Below are 18,875 nucleotides of genomic sequence, written 5' to 3' on the forward strand. Positions count from 1 at the left end.
GCCAGAAAAAAAAAGAAGTCTTGCCATTTGCAAGGACATGAATGGAACTAGAGAGTATAATGCTAAGTGAAATAAGTCAGAGAAAGTCAAATACCATACAATTTCACTCGTACGTGGAATTTAACAAAACAAAGGAGCCAAGGAAAAGAGAGAGAGGCAAGCCAAGTAACAGATACTTAACTATCGAGAACAAACTGAGGGGTAGCAGAGGGTGCTGGCATGGGTTAAATAGCTGATGGAGACTAAGGAGAGAACTTGCCATGATGAGCACTGAATGTCTGAGGCAAGTGTCAAATCACTGTATTGTACACCTGAAACTACTATCACGCTGTATGTTAATCAACTGGAATTTGAGTAAAAAGTCTTAAAATAAAAATGTTTTTAAGAAGAAAATTCCCTGGGCAGAAGAAACCACTTAAACCACATCAGCAAAACTAAATCTACTTTATTTCATGAACATAAGTGAAACTGAAGTTGTTTCTTGTAAACACCTCTGATAACCATAGAAGAAACTTAACGTCGATGGTGAGCACTTATGGACAGCACAGAGTTATAGAGTTGTTGAGTCACTATGTCGTACACCTGAAACTAATGTAACATTGTAGGTTAATCATACATCAGTTTAAAAATTCAAGAGTTTTTTTTTTTTTTTTTTTTTTTTTTTTTTTTAAGAAACTTAAGCCATCTTCCTAAAAACGTGTAAGATAATGACTTTGAAACCATTCCCTGCCATCTGGAGATCCTCTCCAGAATAACCAACCATTGTAAAGGTTAAATAACTCCTCATTTTCATTTTATACGCTGTAACGTCATTCACCTGAGCTTCATGAGTTTTGAATTTGAGAGCACCAAGTTCGAAAACCATTCTTAAATCCACAATAAGCTCTTTCTAAATCTATTTTACTAATTTGGTGGTTTTAATTTTGCTATGTCTGCTTTTCTTTTCTTTCTTCTTCTTTTTTTTTTTTAACACTCCCAATGCCCAGAAATATCCAGACCTGTTAAACAAGAAGCTTTGAAAGACCCAGGAATCCATCTTTCCTTACAATTCCCCCAAATAACTTCCACACGCAGCCAAAATTGAGAGCCAGCGCCTTAGAACACAGTTGAGGATCCCTCAGAGTAGAGAAGCTATAGCTCACCCTTAAAATATCCTCTTTCTAACATTGCAGTCACTAAATAGAAGGATGGTGTCCATGGTAAGGCCACAAGCATGAGTTTCTGGTTAAAAAAAAAAAAAACAGCGTGAAAAAAAAACTGAGAGAATTGGAAAATTTCAGTAACAACATAAATAACAGGATTTTAAAAATCAAAATGAACAAATTGGCAAGAATGGTAACTCACCAACCCTGACACCAATCTCCTGGGCCAGTTCCTAAAGCAAGCAAGCCAGGGAAGTGGGAAGAGAAGGTCTACACCCACCCAGAGATGGGTGGGCGGGTTAATTCCTCCCCTTTTTATTGACTGAGGTAGGTTCTGGATAACAAGGTTCACAATGGAAGGGAAACACTGCTTCACCTGGGCTTTTGTGCCTCAACTGTTTTTCTCCACGTAGACCTTTCTTCTCAGGTCTGCTGATAACAAGACAGTACAGACCCAGCTTGTGATGTTGGAGCTCTTGGGGAATCTGGCAAAAAACCCCCAAAACAATTGACTGGGGCAGTGCCAAAGAAAAAGAACTCCGCTTATAATCTTAACTTCAGATAACCGTCTGTTCCATGATCCACATAAGGTGAATATTCCATGCATTCTGCATCAAGGTCTGGCAAGGGGCCTTTCCAGTATAAGAGATTGTGGAGCAGTACAATCATGGGTAAATTTAACAGGTGATGGGATTCATAGAGGCCCTGCCTAGATCCCAAACCCTGAGGTCGCCAGATTTGCTGCACAGCTGGAATCACCTGACATCTCTCACGCTGACTGAGGATTTGCTCCCACCTGCAGGCGCTCTGCTTTCATCAGCAGAGCGTGTGTGTTCTGGGCATGACTAGTAAATGTAATTCTTCATATTTCACAGATTACAGAAGGAAACAAATATGATCACCTTAACAGATGAAAAAAAGGTAAATCTAGAAGATTCCATGTCTATTTGTGCTCTTAGATGTATCTTTGTAAATTAGGAAAGACAGGAATTTCCTTAACCCATTCCAAAAGAACATTAAAAAAAAAAAAAAAAAGAAAGAAAGAAAAGTAGCCAAAACCTCATAATGGAAAAATGATGACAGAATACCTTTTAGGATATGAGACAAATATACCCTCTGTCCCCAATCTTATTTCAATGTAGTACTGAAACAGCAGTTGATTCAGTGGGACAAGAAAAGGGACTTGGAAAGAGGAGGCAAATTTGAGAGTATATGAAATAATTTGGTATATCTGTACAAACTCCCTCCCCGCAAATCTATGGAAAAACTGTTTGAATTAATATTGTATTGTATACTTGAAAGTTGTTAAAAGAGTAGCTCTTAAGTGTTCTCACCACACAAACACCCACAAAAGGTAATTATGAGATGTGGTGGAGGTGTGAGTTGATCCTATGGTGGCAATCATTCTGCAATATATTAGTGTATCGGATCAACATCCTAAGCCCTTCAACTTACACAATGTCTTATGTCAATTATATCTTGATAAGGCTGGAAAAAAAATGTTACTAAGCTTTTAAATGGCACTTTTATGAATATAAAAATTCGTTTGTATTTCTATAAATAAATCTAGTTAGAATTTGAAATTTAAAAGGATATCATAAGTCAGTCAGAGACAGATAAATATCATATGATTTCACGCATATGTGAAATTTAAGAAACACAACAGATGAACATAGGGGAAGGGTAGGAAAAAGAAGATAAAAAGACAGGGAGGCAAACCATAAAAGACTCTTAAATACAGAGAATGGACTGAGGGTTGCTGGAGGGGAGGTGTGTGTGGGGGGATGGGTTAAATGGGTGATGGGCATTAAAGAGGACACTTGTTGGAATGAGTGCTGGGTATCATATGTAAGTGATGGATGACTAGGTTCTACTCCTGAAACCAATACTAATTGTATGTTTACTAACTTGCATTTACATTTTTTAAAAAATTGGAGATCACTGAACAAAAAAACTTGGCTTTATTGAATTCCATTTCACCTCTTAGTTATCTTTATAGGATCCAAGATTGTATTTGTCTATTTGAAGAACTATCTTCCAACAACTAGTATGGCTTTTTCATCAGATAGAAAACTGTTATCTTATTTGCAAATGACATATTGTACAAAGGGCTAGTATCCAAAATCTATAAAGAACTCACCAAACTCCACCCAAATAACAAATAACCCAGTGAAGAAATGGGCAGAAAACATGAATAGACACTTCTCTAAAGAAGACATCCGGATGGCCAACAGGCACATGAAAAGATGCTCAACGTCGCTCCTCATCAGGGAAATACAAATCAAAACCACACTCAGATATCACCTCACGCCAGTCAGAGTGGCCAAAATGAACAAATCAGGAGACTATAGATGCTGGAGAGGATGTGGAGAAACGGGAACCCTCTTGCACTGTTGGTGGGAATGCAAACTGGTGCAGCCACTCTGGAAAACAGTGTGGAGGTTCCTCAGAAAATTAAAAATAGACCTACCTTATGACCCAGCAATAGCACTGCTAGGAATTTACCCAAGGGATACAGGAGTACTGATGCATAGGGGCACTTGTACCCCAATGTTTATAGCAGCACTCTCAACAATAGCCAAATTGTGGAAAGAGCCTAAATATCCATCAACTGATGAATGGATAAAGAAATTGTGGTTTATATACACAATGGAGTACTACATGGCAATGAGAAAGAATGAAATATGGCCTTTGTAGCAACGTGGATGGAACTGGAGAGTGTGATGCTAAGTGAAATAAGCCATACAGAGAAAGACAGATACCATATGTTTTCACTCTTATGTGGATCCTGAGAAACTTAACAGAAACCCATGGGGGAGGGGAAGGAAAAAAAAAAAAAAAAAAAGAGGTTAGAGTGGGAGAGAGCCAAAGCATAAGAGACTGTTAAAAACTGAGAACAAACTGAGGGTTGATGGGGGGTGGGAGAGAGGGGAGGGTGGGTGATGGGTATTGAGGAGGGCACCTTTTGGGATGAGCACTGGGTGTTGTATGGAAACCAATTTGACAATAAATTTCATATATTGAAAAAAGAAAAAAAAGAAAACTGTTATCTTGTTTTAGTTAATAATCCTCCAACTACTTTAGTTAGCAGCCTACCATTAAAAGGTATTCTTCTCCTTTTTTTTTTTTGACCATTTGTAAACTCTATAATATTCATATGTTGGTACTATTATTGTTGGTCTTTGCAACTGATATTTGATGTTATAAACATGTCCCTTTGAAATTCTTCTAGGGCTTATGAACATCAAGTGTTTTTGAAATTTATATAATATTTAAAATGACACATTGGAAGTAACCTAGAAAAAAAAAAAAGGTGTCGTACGCAATAAAAGTCATCCAAGGAAGAAGTAAAACTTTCACTATTTGCAGATGACATATTACTCTATGTAGAAAACCCTAAAGACTCAATGAAAAAAAAACTAGTAGAACTGATAAATGAATTCAGTAAAGTTGCGGGATACAAAATCAATATGCAGAAATCTGTTGCATTTGCATACACTGTTAATGAAGTAGCAGAAAGAGAAATCAAGGGGCGCCTGGGTGGCGCAGTCGGTTAAGCGTCCGACTTCAGCCAGGTCACGATCTCGCGGTCCGTGAGTTCGAGCCCCGCGTCGGGCTCTGGGCTGATGGCTCAGAGCCTGGAGCCTGTTTCCGATTCTGTGTCTCCCTCTCTCTCTGCTCCTCCCCCGTTCATGCTCTGTCTCTCTCTGTCCCAAAAATGAATAAACGTTGAAAAAAAAAATTAAAAAAAAAGAGAAATCAAGAAAACAATCCCATTAACAATTGCATCAAAAAGAATAAAATACCCAGGAATAAACTTAACCAAGGAGGTGAAAGACCTGTACTCTGAAAACTGTCAATCACTTATGAAAGAAATTAACGAGGACACAAATGGAAAACATTCCATGTTCATGGATTGGAAGAAAAATATTGTGAAAATGTCCATACGACCCAAAGCAGTAATCCTTATCAAAATTAAATGTAATCCTTATCAAAATACCAACAGCATTTTTCACAGAACTAGAACAAATAATACTAACATTTGGATAGAACCACAAAAGACCCCCAATAACCAAAGCAATCTTGAGAAAGAAAACAAAACAGGAAGTGTCACAATCCCAGATTTCAGGATATACTACAAAGTTATAAAAATTAAAAGAGTATCCTGCTGGCACAAAAAGACACATCAATTCTGATCAATAGAACAGAGTAAAGAGCCCAGAAATAAACTCATGATTATATCATCAATTAATCTTCCACAAGGGAGGCAAAAATATATAATGTGAAAAGAATCTCTTCAACAAATGGCGTTGGGAAAACTAGACAGCTAGAATCAAAAGAACAAAACTGGACCACTTTCTCACACCATACACAAAAGTAAATTCAAAATGGATTCAAGACCTGTGAGATGTAAAACCATAAAATTCCTAGGAGAAAATATAGACAGTACTCTTTCTCACATCAGCCATAGAAATATTTTTCTATATATGTCTCCTCAGGCAAGGAAAATAAAAACAAAATTAAACCATTGGGACGACATCAAAATAAAAAGGTTTTGCACATCGCAGGACACCATCAACAAAGCAAAAAGACAACCTACTGACTGGAAGAAGATGCTTGCAAATGATATATCTAATAAGGGGTTAATATCCGAAATATATAAAGAACTTATACAACTCAACACCAAAAATACCCCCAAAGAATCTAGATTAAAATGGACAGAAGACATGAATAGACATTTTCCTGAAGAAGATATACAGATGGCCAATAAACACATGAAAATATGTTCAATATCACTCATCATCAGGGAAATGAAACTCAAAACCACAATGAGATATCACCTTACACCTGTTAGGAGGGCTAGACTCAAAAGGTAAGGAATTACAAGTGTTGGTGAGGATGTGGAGAAAAAGAAATCTTTGTGCACTATTGGTGGGAATGCAAGCTGGTGCAGGCACTGTGGAAAACAGTATGGAGATTCCTCAAAAAATTAGAAGTAGAATTACCATATGATAATACCATTTGATATTTACCCAAAGAAAAGAAAAACACCAATTGGAAAAGATTATGTGCACCCCTATGTTTATTGCAGTATTATTATTATTATTATTATTATTATTATTATTACTGCCAAGATATGGAAGCAATCCAAGCATCCATTGATAGATGAATGGATAAAGAAGATGTGATACACACACACACACACACACACACACACACACACACACGCACACAGGAATGTTACTTGGCCATAGAAAATATGAGATCTTCCTATCTGCAGCAACATGGATGGATTAGGGAGTATAATGCTAAGTGAAACAAGTCAGTTAAAGACAAATACCATATGATTTCACTCATGTGAAATTTAAGAGACGAATGAACAAAGAAGAAAGAAGACAAACCCAAAAACAGACTCTTAAATACGGAGCACAAACTGGTGTTTGCCAGGTGAGAGGTCGGTGGGGGGAGTGGGTGACATAGGGGAAGGGGATTAAGAGCACACTTCTCATGATGAGCACTGAGGAAGGTACGGAATTGTGGAAGCACTCACTGTACTCGAATTTATAATTGAAAATTAAGAAAGGATGTCCTACTTAATGACAATAAAAATATAAAATCACAAGAAATAAATCTAATACAATATTATAAGCCTTAATGGATAAAGCATGAAGTTTTATTGATAGACACATAAAAATTGTGACAAATGAAGAATTACACTAAGTTCTTGTATGTGAATGATCATTATTATAAGGATGTCAATACTCTCCGTATCCACCTCTATATTCAGTAAATTGCTAATCCCAACAGAAATTTTTATGCAGCTGTTCTGAAGTGTATGTAGGAGACAGAGGGGGTTAGTGTAAACCATGCTACTCCCAGAGCACAACAAAGTGTGGGAGAGGGGATGTTGATTGAATTGGGTGGACCTTACAAAGATTTCACTTAAAACTCTAGTAATTGGTGCACAGACCGTGAACTGGCCTCCAGCCAGAACTGAAGCTATAAGGTGGCATCAGCTCCCTCCATCAAATGGTGCCTCAGGCACTGGGACTGTGGCCACCTCCCTCTGCATGACACCCCTGGATGTGGGGAAGGCACACTTGCAGGCTGTGTCCCTCAGTGGGCAGATAGCTGAGGCCTCCCTCCAGACTCTGGAGCCTCTGCTATGCCAAATTGCTCTCCTCTCTCTGGTCCACAGGGAGGTGCCTCCTATCTGCAGTGATGTTCTGGAGCTCCTGTACTTGTACCCAAATGGTGCACTCCATGCCACCTTGTTTCAGGACTGTGCTTGCCTCACTGGCATCGTGGATACCTCTGTGAAGACTGTAGGACAGAAGAGGACCCTGTGGACTGGCCTCCCAGCCACCCGTGTTAGCCACTGCCATCTCCTTCACTGCCTGTGACCAACTGAAGGCCTTCCTTTGTGGTCAAGCCCTGACTCCTGACTTTGCACCCATGGTGGCTGGCGCACTAGTCCACTTGTAGCTGGTGCAGACTAAGCTGTAGGCTCAGCCTGTGTCACACTGGGAGCTTGGTGCCTGTGCCCAGCTGACATGGCTCAGGTTGGCTGGCACTCACTGAGGTCAGGGTCCTGCTACCCTTGGGGATGTGCCCTTCTCAACCCTGTCCTGGTTCAACTACAGCTGGTGAGCAGATGGATGAGTGGGCTCTAGCCAAAACACCAGACATCTGTGGGAATCATCAGCTTTGTGGCTGGCAGCCTCTAAGGGATAGTGGTGGCCATCCTGACTCCATGCCACCTCACACTGGGAGCAGTCGCAGCTGTGAGTGACATCTGCTGTGGAAGATCTTGGCTGAACCAGGCACCACGGGACTCTTTGCAGGCTCTGTTCCAGCGGTCATCAAGGCCACCCCCTCCTGTGCCATAATGATCAGCACTTATGAGGTTAGCAAAAGCTTCTTCCAGAGGCTCAACAGAGAACAGCTTCTGGACTCTTCAAAGGAGCCAGAGGACAAGGACCACATCTATTCCATGGTTGAGGGTGGGGCAGAAGAAGACTGAGCCAAGGGCCTTGTCCTCAGCACTGAGGGGAGGGGCCTCATTTCCCTTCCTTCTCAACTATGAGCTCCTGGGGTAGGGAGCTGTCCATCTAGGCCTGCTCTGGCCCCCCTAAAACAGCTTTCTTCCTTCTGTTCCTCATTCCCAAGCCCCAAAGATAATCACATTTCTGCCCCCACTCCCACCAAGTTCAAGACCAAATCTGCTAACTTCCCCCTCCCTTCCCACAAGTTTCCTGTGTGCTTGCTGTAGCTGGGTCTGCCCATATTCCCACCCCCACCACCCCCCACCCGGAGCCACAAAACTCTGGGCCTGGTGTAGTCTGTACCCATCACTTGAGTCTATTCCTTGAGTCTAAAGATGATGAACTTCCACAAACAAAAACAAAACAAAAAAAGGAAAAAAAATCTATAGTAATTAAGACTTATTGGGACATGGATGGACAAATGAATCAATAGAACAAAAGATCCCAGAAGCAAAGGCAATCAATATAAAAAGTTGCTTCTTAACAGATTGCTGTGCAGCGGGAAAGGCAAACTATTCATTAAATGGACATCCAGATGGCCAACTGACACATGAAAAAATGCTCAACATCACTCATCATCAGGGAAACACAAATCAAAACCACAATGAGGTACCACCTTACACCTGTCAGAATGGCTAACATTAACACCTCATGCAACAACAGATGTTGGCAAGGATGTGGAGAGAGAGGATATCTTTCACATTGTTGGTGGCAATGCAAGCTGGTGCAGCCACTCTGGAAAATAGTATGGAAGTTCCTCAAAAAATTAAAAATAGAACTAACCTAGACCCAGCAATTGTACTACTAGGCATTTATCCACAGGATACAGGTGTGCTGTTTTGAAGGGACACATGCACCCTCATATTTGTAGCAGCACTATCAACAATAGCCAAAGTATGGAAAGAGCCCAAATGTCCATCGATGGATGAGTGGATAAAGAAGATGTGATATATATATATATATATATATATATATATATATATATATATATATATATATATATAATGGAGTATTACTCGGCAATCAAAAAGAATGAAATCTTGCCATTTGCAACTACATGGATGGAACTGGAGGGTATTATGCTAAGCGAAATTAGTCAGAGAAACACAAATATCATATGACTTCACTCATATGGGTACTTTACGAGGCAAAACAGATGAACATAAGGGAAGGGAAACAAAAATAATATAAAAATGGGGGGGGGGAACAGAAGAGACTCATAAATATGGAGAACAAACTGAGGGCTGCTGGAGGGGTTGTGGGAGGGGGGATGGGCTAAATAAGTAAGGGGCATTAAGGAATCTACTCCTGAAATCATTGTTTCAGTATATGGTAACTAATTTGGATGTAAATCTTAAAAAATTAAAATTAAAATTAAAAAAAATTAAAGGCAAAAAAAATTTAAAAAATAGAATAAAATAAATGGAGCTAGTACTTTTTTTGATGTTAATTGAAAAAAAAAAAAAAGATCCCTTCTCCCTATCCTAGATGAATGGGATTTGTGTAGATGAATACTTCTGTGTGAAAAGCCAAACTATCATCTTCAAAGACAATATAAGATACCCATTTGATTTGGGGTAGGGGATGTTTATTTTGGGGAAATGGAATGATTTATTCTTAAACAAGACTCATAAACTAAACCTGGATAAGTTTGATTTCATTGAAAGTAAAAACTGTTCAGCAAATCATCCTATGAGAAAGAAAGAAAAGTACAAACCACAAACTGGGAGATTATCCTACGTTACTGGCCAAGCACCATTATCAGAAAACATAGGCACTTCTGCGTGCAAACAAAAGCGGGAAATAACCAAAGAAAGTAGAAACAAAGTGACCAAAAGGCATTTCTCTCTCTCTCTCTCTCTTTCTCTCTCTCTCTCTCTTCTCTCTCTCTCTCTCTCTCTCTCTCTCTCTCTCTCTCTCTCTCTCTCTCTCACACACACACACACACACACCACAAAAGGCAAGAAATGTCCCCTGGACATGAGAAAACTTCTGACCTTTATTAGTAATCATGCAAAGGCAAAGGGAAGCAACAACGAAACACCCAATATTTAGCAAGTATTTTTAAAGTTTGACATCATCAGGAGTGAGCAGAGATGTGCAGCCATGGGGACATTCATCTATGTCGGATGGTAATGTAACTTGGTTAAAACACTTGGAAATAGGCATAGGCAGGAATGGTCTGGGCATCTTACATTAACCTGGCAATTTCACTCTTAAGTAATTCTACATTCTGACACATGTGGACCAGGGGATACGTTCAAGGATGTTCAGCACAGCGTTATTCATCTTAGCAACAATTGAGAAACAAAAACTATCACCGACAGAATGGATAAGCTGTGACATATTCATACACATAGATACTTTAAGGCAGTAAAAAAATAAATAAACCACAGCTAAAACGAATTTAATGTTGGCAAATTTCAAGAACGTAATGGTAAGTGAAAGAAACAAGTCATAGAAGGACAAATGCTCCCTAATTCAAAATCAGGGAAAACTAAACATATCTCTTAGGGGAGCATCTACCAGAGGGAAAAATAAAAAGAAGGTTGAGCGGAGTAATTGATACCAAAATTACTTCATTTGGCAACTATTGAGGGTGGAAAGGGCATGCAGTTGGGGCTGGGTAGACAGAACCTGCAAAGGTCCTTATAATGTCTATTTCTTTTTTTAATGTTTATTTTTGAGAGAGAGAGAGAGAGAGAGAGAGAGAGCGCAAGCAGGGGAGGGGGCAGAGAGAGGAAGACACAAGATCCAAAGCGGGCTCTGCACTGACAGCAGAGAGCCCAATGTGGGGCTCCAAATCATGAACCGTGAGATCATGACCTGAGCCAAAGTCGGACACTCAACTGACTGAGCCACCCAGGTGCCCCTATGTCTTTCTTTTTTTTCTTAATTTAAAACATGTTTTTTAACATTTATTCATTTTTGAGGGACAGAGAGAGACAGAGAGTGAGTGGGGGAGGGGCAGAGAGAGGGAGATACAGAATCCAAAGCAGGCTCCAAGCTCTGAGCTGTCAGCACAGAGCCTGAAGCAGGGCTTGAACTCATGAACCTGTGAGATCATGACCTGAGCCGAAATTGGATGCTTAACTGACTCAGCCACCCAGGGCTCCCATAATGTCTATTTCTTAATCAAGGTTCTAGACCACAGATATTTGTGTTCTGTTTATGGTTATTCCTCAAGTTTTCCATTATACTGTCTACACTTCTTTATATGCATAATGTATTTCACACACCCCCAATAATAGTACTTAATTTATAGGGTTCTTAAAAGGAGAAACCCAAATTATAATTAGAAAAAGGATAGGCTTTGGCATTTTGAAGTTTCCAGTGAACTTCAGAGATGGTTGTGATGAATACAAGGAATCCCAGGGCAGAGTGAAAATCATGCTCAATGATGAAATACTGACCTCACACCTGAAAACCTTAACACCTGTTCCACATCCTCAAAACTACATTAGCCATTGGTCATTGGGTTTCTTTTGGGTGTTAGACATAGTGGTGACAGAAAAGTGATCAGGACGCACTGACGTTCCTCAAGGAGCTTAGAATGGAGGAAGGAAGTGATTGTTTAATTTCATAGTCATTTGCATTGCAGAGAGTCATCCTCATTCCCTAGGTTACCCAGTTTGGAGAGACCGGAGGAGCTTCCTCACGAATCCTAAATCAGAACCATTCTGTAGGATGCCAGTGGCAAAGAACTAGACCAGCACCCAAGGTGGGGAAAAAAATTTTTTTTTGAAGAATTTCATTTTACCTATTTTCTGGCCTGGTCATCGAAAGCCCTCTTGAGCCAATGGGAAGGGAGTGATTCACTGGCCAATCAGATGGGTCCAGACCTTTTTTTCCTGCCAGTTTCAGCTGCTATTCATTAGGACCAACCAGGAAGGCCTGGAGGGGTGAGTCGGCACGCCTTGCTGTGTCTCTTCTTTAAGCATTTATTTCTTGCGTGACAGTGTCTTCATTTTCTCCTCTTTGTCCTGCTTCTTTTCTTGACGAACCAGAAAGGATTCCTAGTGTCTTTACTCTATGGTCCTGGATTTTGACTCTTTAAGGTCAGTTAAAAGACCGTTGTGGTGATGATGTTTGACGTCTCTGTTTTTAAGCATGCTCTATTCCAGTGCCAGGTGTCCAACACTTGCTGGCTCTTGATGCACAACAGAGCCAGGCATCGAGACGGTGTTCCCCCTGTGTTCCCTGTCATCCTCCCTCCATGTATGTCTCTGTTCAAATTTCCCCTGTTAGTAAGGACACCAGATCCACTGGATTAACGGCTCATTCCACTCCAGTATGACCTCTTTTTAACTAGTTGCATCTGCAATGACCCTATTTTCTGGGGTGCTGGGGGTTAGGGGCTTCAACGTATGACCTGTGAGGGGGATACAATTTAACTCCTAATGCATCTAGTATTATTGCATTGGAGACAGAAAAGTTATCTCTGTTGACTTAATGTTGGGGGTAGAGAAGTGTGTGCATGTGCATGCATTTGGGTGGATACTTAATTTTTTTAATGTTTATTTTAGAGAGAAAGCACACGCATGCGTTTGAGCAGGGGAGAGACAGAAGACCCAAAGTGGGCTGTCAGTACAGAGCTTGACGTGGGGCTCCAACTCACTAAGTTGTGAGATCATGACCGAGCCAAAGTCCAACACCAACCGACTGAGCCCCCCAGACACCCCCTGGGTGGACATTTAAAATCTGACTTGTACCAAATTTGAATGCAATCAGTCCCCTCACTTCCATGGTCTCTGCCCATGTTAAGATTTCAGCCTTTGGTAAGAGGCTGCCCTCTGATCTTACAAGCTCTGTCTTCCAGGCATGAAAATTCCAGCTAGTTTCTTGCTTCTTATAGAAGGGCTCAGAGCCAAGTGCCAGCAAGGTTCTTGCCCAGTCAAAGCCACTCTTTAGGTCAGTGGTTCTCAAATTTGGGTGCATCAGAATCAACTGGAGGCTTTAACAGGTGTCTGTACTTCACTCAATTTATTAGGTGTAGGGATGGCATTGCGGATTTACATTTCTACAAATTGCCTGGTGGTGGTGATGTCATTTAGAGAACTACTGCTTTAGAGTCTGTTCCTCTGTGGGTTTCAGGACTCAGGTGTGCCTGTGACTCGAGATTTGACCAAAAGTTGGAATACCTAAGTGGCTCAGTCATTTAAGTATCTGACTCTTGGTTTTGGCTCGGGTCATGATCTCATGGTTTGTGGGTTTGAGCCCCGAGTCTGGCTCTGCGCTGTCAGTGTGGGGCCTGCTTAGGATTTCTTTCTGCCCCTCTTCCCCTCAAAATAAATAAATAAATAAACTTAAAAAAAAAAGAAAGGAAAACAAGATTTGACCAAAAGCAGGCTTTTTAAAACACCATTGGGCAAAATCTCCCCAGGAAGAAGCCATTGAATCTCCTTGAAAGCCATCTTTTTGTTCTTATATTCTCATTCTGTGTACTAAACAATTTATCCTAATTTTTAGATATTTAATGTATTAAGATTTAAGTTTTTATCCAAATCACCTGAGCTATTTTGGTGGTAAATCCTATCTTAGGGCAACTCATGAGTAAAGTGGTTTTATTTTTTGTTAAGTTTCCATTGTATAGTTTGAGATTTTTGCTGCTTTTTTTATTAATGAGATCCAATTTTGTTGTCCTAGGAATGGAGTAGATGGTCTCTCTGCTATTGTTTTTTTTTTCTTTTTATATTAAGACTTGTTTTATAGCCCAGGGCATAAACAATTGTGAGTATTCTGTGTGTGCTTAAAGAGAATGTTTCCTCAAAAAAAAAAAAAAAAAAAGTTTCCTCATTGTGTAGAGGACTCTATAAATATCCATTAAATGATGTGCTAATTTTTATCTATTTATATCAACATTAACTATTGGTCCACCTTGGCTACTTTTTTTTTCATTTTAGAATAGTTTCACACTTACAAGAAAATGGTAAATACAGTACAGAGAGTTTCTATGGATCCTGTGTCCCGGTTTCCCTCTTGTTAACATCTTCCATTAATATGGTACATTTTTCACAACTAATAACCCCATATTGATGGATTAACATTAACTAAAGACCATACTTCCTTTGGATTTCCTTTGTTTTTATCTAATTTCGTCTTCTGTGCCAGGATCTCATCTAGGATACTACACGATGCTTAGCTGTTATGTCTCCTTAGGTGCCTCTAAACTATGACACTCTCTTAAAGTCTCCTTGTTTTTGATAATGTTGGCAGTTTTGATAAGGTCACATATGTTGTAGAATGTCATTCCCACTGAGTTTGCATGATGTGTATCTCATGATTAAACTGGGGTTTGAGGAAGAATCAAGAGGTAGTGCCATGCTCGTATCCTATGCTATCAGCATAATCTACACTGATGTTAACCTTGATCACCTACCTTAGGTGTGTTAGTTTTCTCCACTGTAAAATTACCTCCCTCTGCCTTTTCTATATTGAACTTTTAAAAGTTATTTAAATTCCAGTTAGTTAACATACGATGTAATATTATTTTCAGGTGTACAATATAGTGATTCAAAACTTCCATATAACAACTGGTGCTCATCACAATGAGAGATTTTAAAATTTATTTTTAATGTTTATTTATTTTTGAGAGAGAGAGACAGAGTCTGAGCAGGGGAGGGACAGAGAGAGAGGGAGACAGAATCTGAAGCAGGCTCCAGGCTCCGCACTGTCAGCACAGAGCCTGATGTGGGGCTTGAACTCATGAACTGCAAGATCATGACCTGAGCAAAAGTCCGACGCTCAACCAACTGAGTCACCCAGGCACCCTTCAATGAGTGATTTTAAAAGAAAGTCAGAAATGTGATACACACACACACAATGGAGTACTGCTCAGTGATCAAAAAAAATGAACCCTTGCCATTTGCAACATCATGGATAGAACTAGAGGGTATTATGCTAAGTGAAATAAGTCAGAGAAAGACAGGTATTATATGATTTCACTCCCATGTAGAATTTGAGAAACACAACAGATGAACATAGGGGAAGGGAAGGGAAAATCAGATAAAAACACAGAGGGAGACAAACCATAAGAGACTCTTTTTTTTTAATTTAATGTTTTTATTTATTTTTGAAAGAGATACAGAGTGTGAGGCAGGGAGGGGCAGAGAAAGAGAGAGAGGGAGACAGAGAATCTGAAGCAGGCTCCAGGCTCTGAGCTGTCAGCATAGGATCACAGGGTCATGACCTGAGCTGAAGTTGGATGCTTAACCGACTGAGCCACCCAGGAGCTCCAGGAGACTCTTAAGTAAAGAGAACAAACTCAGGGTTGCTGAAAGAGAGGTGGGTGGAGGGATGGGTTAAATGGGTAATGGGTACTAAGGAGGGCACTTTTTGGGATGAGCACTGTGTGTCATATATAAGAGATGAATCACTGGGTTCTAATTCTGAAGCCATGACAACACTGTATGTTAACTAACTTAAATTTAAATTTAAAAAAGTCACTACATACATCCTGCACTTAAAAAGTCAGGTTTGGGGGTACCTGGACAGTCTCCAACTCTTGATCTCAGCTCAGGTCTTGATCTCGGAGTCATGAATTTTTTGTGCTAATTTTTATATATTTATATCAACAATAACTACTGGTCCACCTTGACTACTTCTTTTTTTCATTTTAGAATAGTTTCACACTTACAAGAAAATGGTAAATACAGTACAGAGAGTTTCTATGGATCCTGTGTCCCGGTTTCCCTCTTGTTAACATCTTCCATTAATACGGTACATTTCTCACAACTAATAACCCAATATTGATGGTTTCAAGCCCTATATTGGGCTCTGTGCTGGGCATGAGGCCTACTTTAAAAAGTAGAGCTTTACCTCCTATCTCCTTAAAGGAGGATTCATATAAATTATTTGAAATTCTTCTATATGGGATGTTTGTCTTTTCTCCCCATTTATTCAATTATTGGTATGGACTCATGAACACTTATTTATGTGTTGGTTATAATCCAGTAACATTATCTACTTTTTTTGCTGAAACGGTTCGAGCTTTAGATATTAAGAGCTCTTAAAGTTGGCTTCCATGTCCTTTGACCTACACTATAATTTTTGTTTTTATTTCTGGCATTCCTTAGGTTTAGATGCTACAAATGCCCCAAGCTCATCTTTTATATTCCCTGCCCCAGCATCAATTACTTCCCCCAAGGAGCCCTGGTTCTTTTTATTAGAAAATGATCTTAGAAACCAAACTCTGGACACTGAGTATGCTCACTGCTGCTGGGGTATCTGCCACAAAGTGCCACAGACCAGGTAGCTTAAACAACATAAATTATTTTCTCACAGTCTGGATGCCAGAATGTCCAGATCAAGGTCCAGCAGGGGTGGTTTCTTTTTTTTAATTTTTTTTTCAACGTTTATTTATTTTTGGGACAGAGAGAGACAGAGCATGAACGGGCGAGGGGCAGAGAGAGAGGGAGACACAGAATCGGAAACAGGCTCCAGGCTCTGAGCCATCAGCCCAGAGCCCGACGCGGGGCTCGAACTCACGGACCGCGAGATTATGACCTGGCTGAAGTCGGACGCTTAACCGACTGCGCCACCCAGGCGCCCCCAGCAGGGGTGGTTTCTAGTGAGCTCTTTGTTCTTGGCTTGTGGATGGCCATATTCACTCTGTGTCCTCACATATTCAGGGGAGGGGGGCTCTCTGGTGTCCCTTCTAGTATGGCCACTAATTGTATGGCATGAGGTCCCCATCCTTATGACCTCGTTTAACCAAAATTACCTCCATAAAGATCCTATGTCTAGATATAGTCACAGTGGTGGGGGGTTGGGCTTCAACCTATGAATTTGGGGGGGATACAAACATTCAGTCCATAACAGTCCTCTCAGTGGACAGAGCAAGTGAATGTATGGGTGTATAAGAGCCTGTGTGTGTATAGAATTTTCTATAAATATTGATCTGCATTATAGAAGCTAAACCTTAAGTTCACACTGATGTCTCCTGCTCGAATCCAGTATCCCATGGGTCATTATAAGCTCTCCTTGGCTTATCTCTAGTGTTCTCCTCTAGCTTGGAGGAATCCAGCCCTCTATTTGCTTATTTGTGCAGTCCTGTGATTCATGGTGGCAGTTTTGGGTTGTTAACCTGTGCCCTCATGGCAAACAACCTGAACAACTCAAGAGCAGTGCTTATGTACACTTCCTTTTGTCAATTCCGTCTCATTTCCTAAGTTACTTAGATCAACACTCTGTGCTCCCATCCCTTTCAGTGAAGTTATATCATACATTGGTAATACAACAAAATGTTTGTAACAGTTGGCTTTCCCTCCTGGGTCTGTAGATACACTAATTTTTTGTTTGTTTGTTTGAACACATTAAGGGTCACTTTATGCTGTTGGATTCTATAGGGTTGTTTTTTTTTGTTTGTTTGTTTGTTTTTTGAGAGTGAGAGAGAGAGAAAGAGAGAGCACGTAGGAGCAGAGGGAGAGCGAATCTTAAGCAGGCTCTGTGCTCAGTGCAGAACCTGATACAGGGCTCGATATCATGACCTGAGCTGGAATCAAGTTGGATGTTCAACCAACCAAGCCACCTAAGCATCCCAGATTCTATAGGTTTTTACAGATGCACAGTGTTATGTATCCACAATCATAGTGTTATACAGAATAGTTTCACTGCCCTAAAAAACCAACCCTAAACCAACCCTAAAAAACCAGCCCTACGTCCTGTGCTGCACGTATTCACCCTCAATCCCACCCCTGAATCTGTGGCAACCACTGATCTACTTACCGTCTCTCTAATTTTGCCTTTTCCAGGATGTCCTATAAATGGAATCACACATGTATATCCTTCCCAGACTAGTTTATTTCACTTAGCAACATGCATCTAAGACTTATCCATGTTTTTGCATGGAATTATAGTTTATTCTTATTGCTGAATAGCGTGTTATTGTATGGGTGTACCACAGTTTATTTACCCCTTTGTCTATTGAAGGACATTTTGGTTCCTTCCAGTTTGGGGTGATTATGAATAAAGCTGTATAAGTATTCACATATAGTTTTGGTGTGGAAAAAGTTTTTCAAATCACTTGTGTAAATATTTAGAAATATGTTTGCTCAACTGTATGGTAAGAGTATTAGCCAAACTCTCTTCCAAAGTGTCCACAATACCAGCAACAAAGGAGAGGCTCTATTATTTCATATTCTCAACATCAATTGATGTGGTCAGTCTTTTTAATTTTAGCCATTTTAATAGTGCCTGATGGCATCTCATCAGTGTTTTGATTTCATTTTCCTAATGACAAATGATGTTACGCATCTCTTCATGTTGTTTTTTTTTTTAAGTTGGCATGTAGTTGACACACACTGTTAAATTAGTTTCATGTGAACCAGCTCATGTTACATTAGCTCATGTGATGCTATGCTCACCCCAAGTGTGGCTACCATCTGTCACCAGACAATGCTACTATAATCCCGTTGACTAAATTCCCTATGCTATACCTTTAGTTCCCCTGCCTTACTCATTCCATAACTGGAATCTTGTTCCTACCACTCCTCTTCACCCATTTTATCAATCTCCCACACCCTCCCCTCCAGCAGCTATCAGTTTGTTCTGTGTTTATGGGTCTCTGTAGACTCCACCTATGAGTAAAATCCTATGGTGTGTCTTTCTCTGTCAGACTTATTTCACTTAGCATAATACCCTCTGGGTCTATCCATGTCCTTGCAAAGGGCAAGATCTCATTTTTTTT

The 18,875-nt window shown here is 40.1% G+C and overlaps 1 pseudogene; it reads left to right on the plus strand.

Moving 5' to 3' along the window:
• Positions 1-6,653: 6,653 nt before the first annotated feature.
• LOC112850945 (mitochondrial glutathione transporter SLC25A39 pseudogene) lies at positions 6,654-8,166 on the plus strand (annotated as a pseudogene).
• Positions 8,167-18,875: the final 10,709 nt, after the last annotated feature.

This window comes from Puma concolor, chromosome E2 (assembly GCF_028749965.1).
Source record: "Puma concolor isolate L17-30 chromosome E2, mPumCon1.1.hap2, whole genome shotgun sequence".
Lineage (NCBI taxonomy): Eukaryota > Metazoa > Chordata > Mammalia > Carnivora > Felidae > Puma > Puma concolor.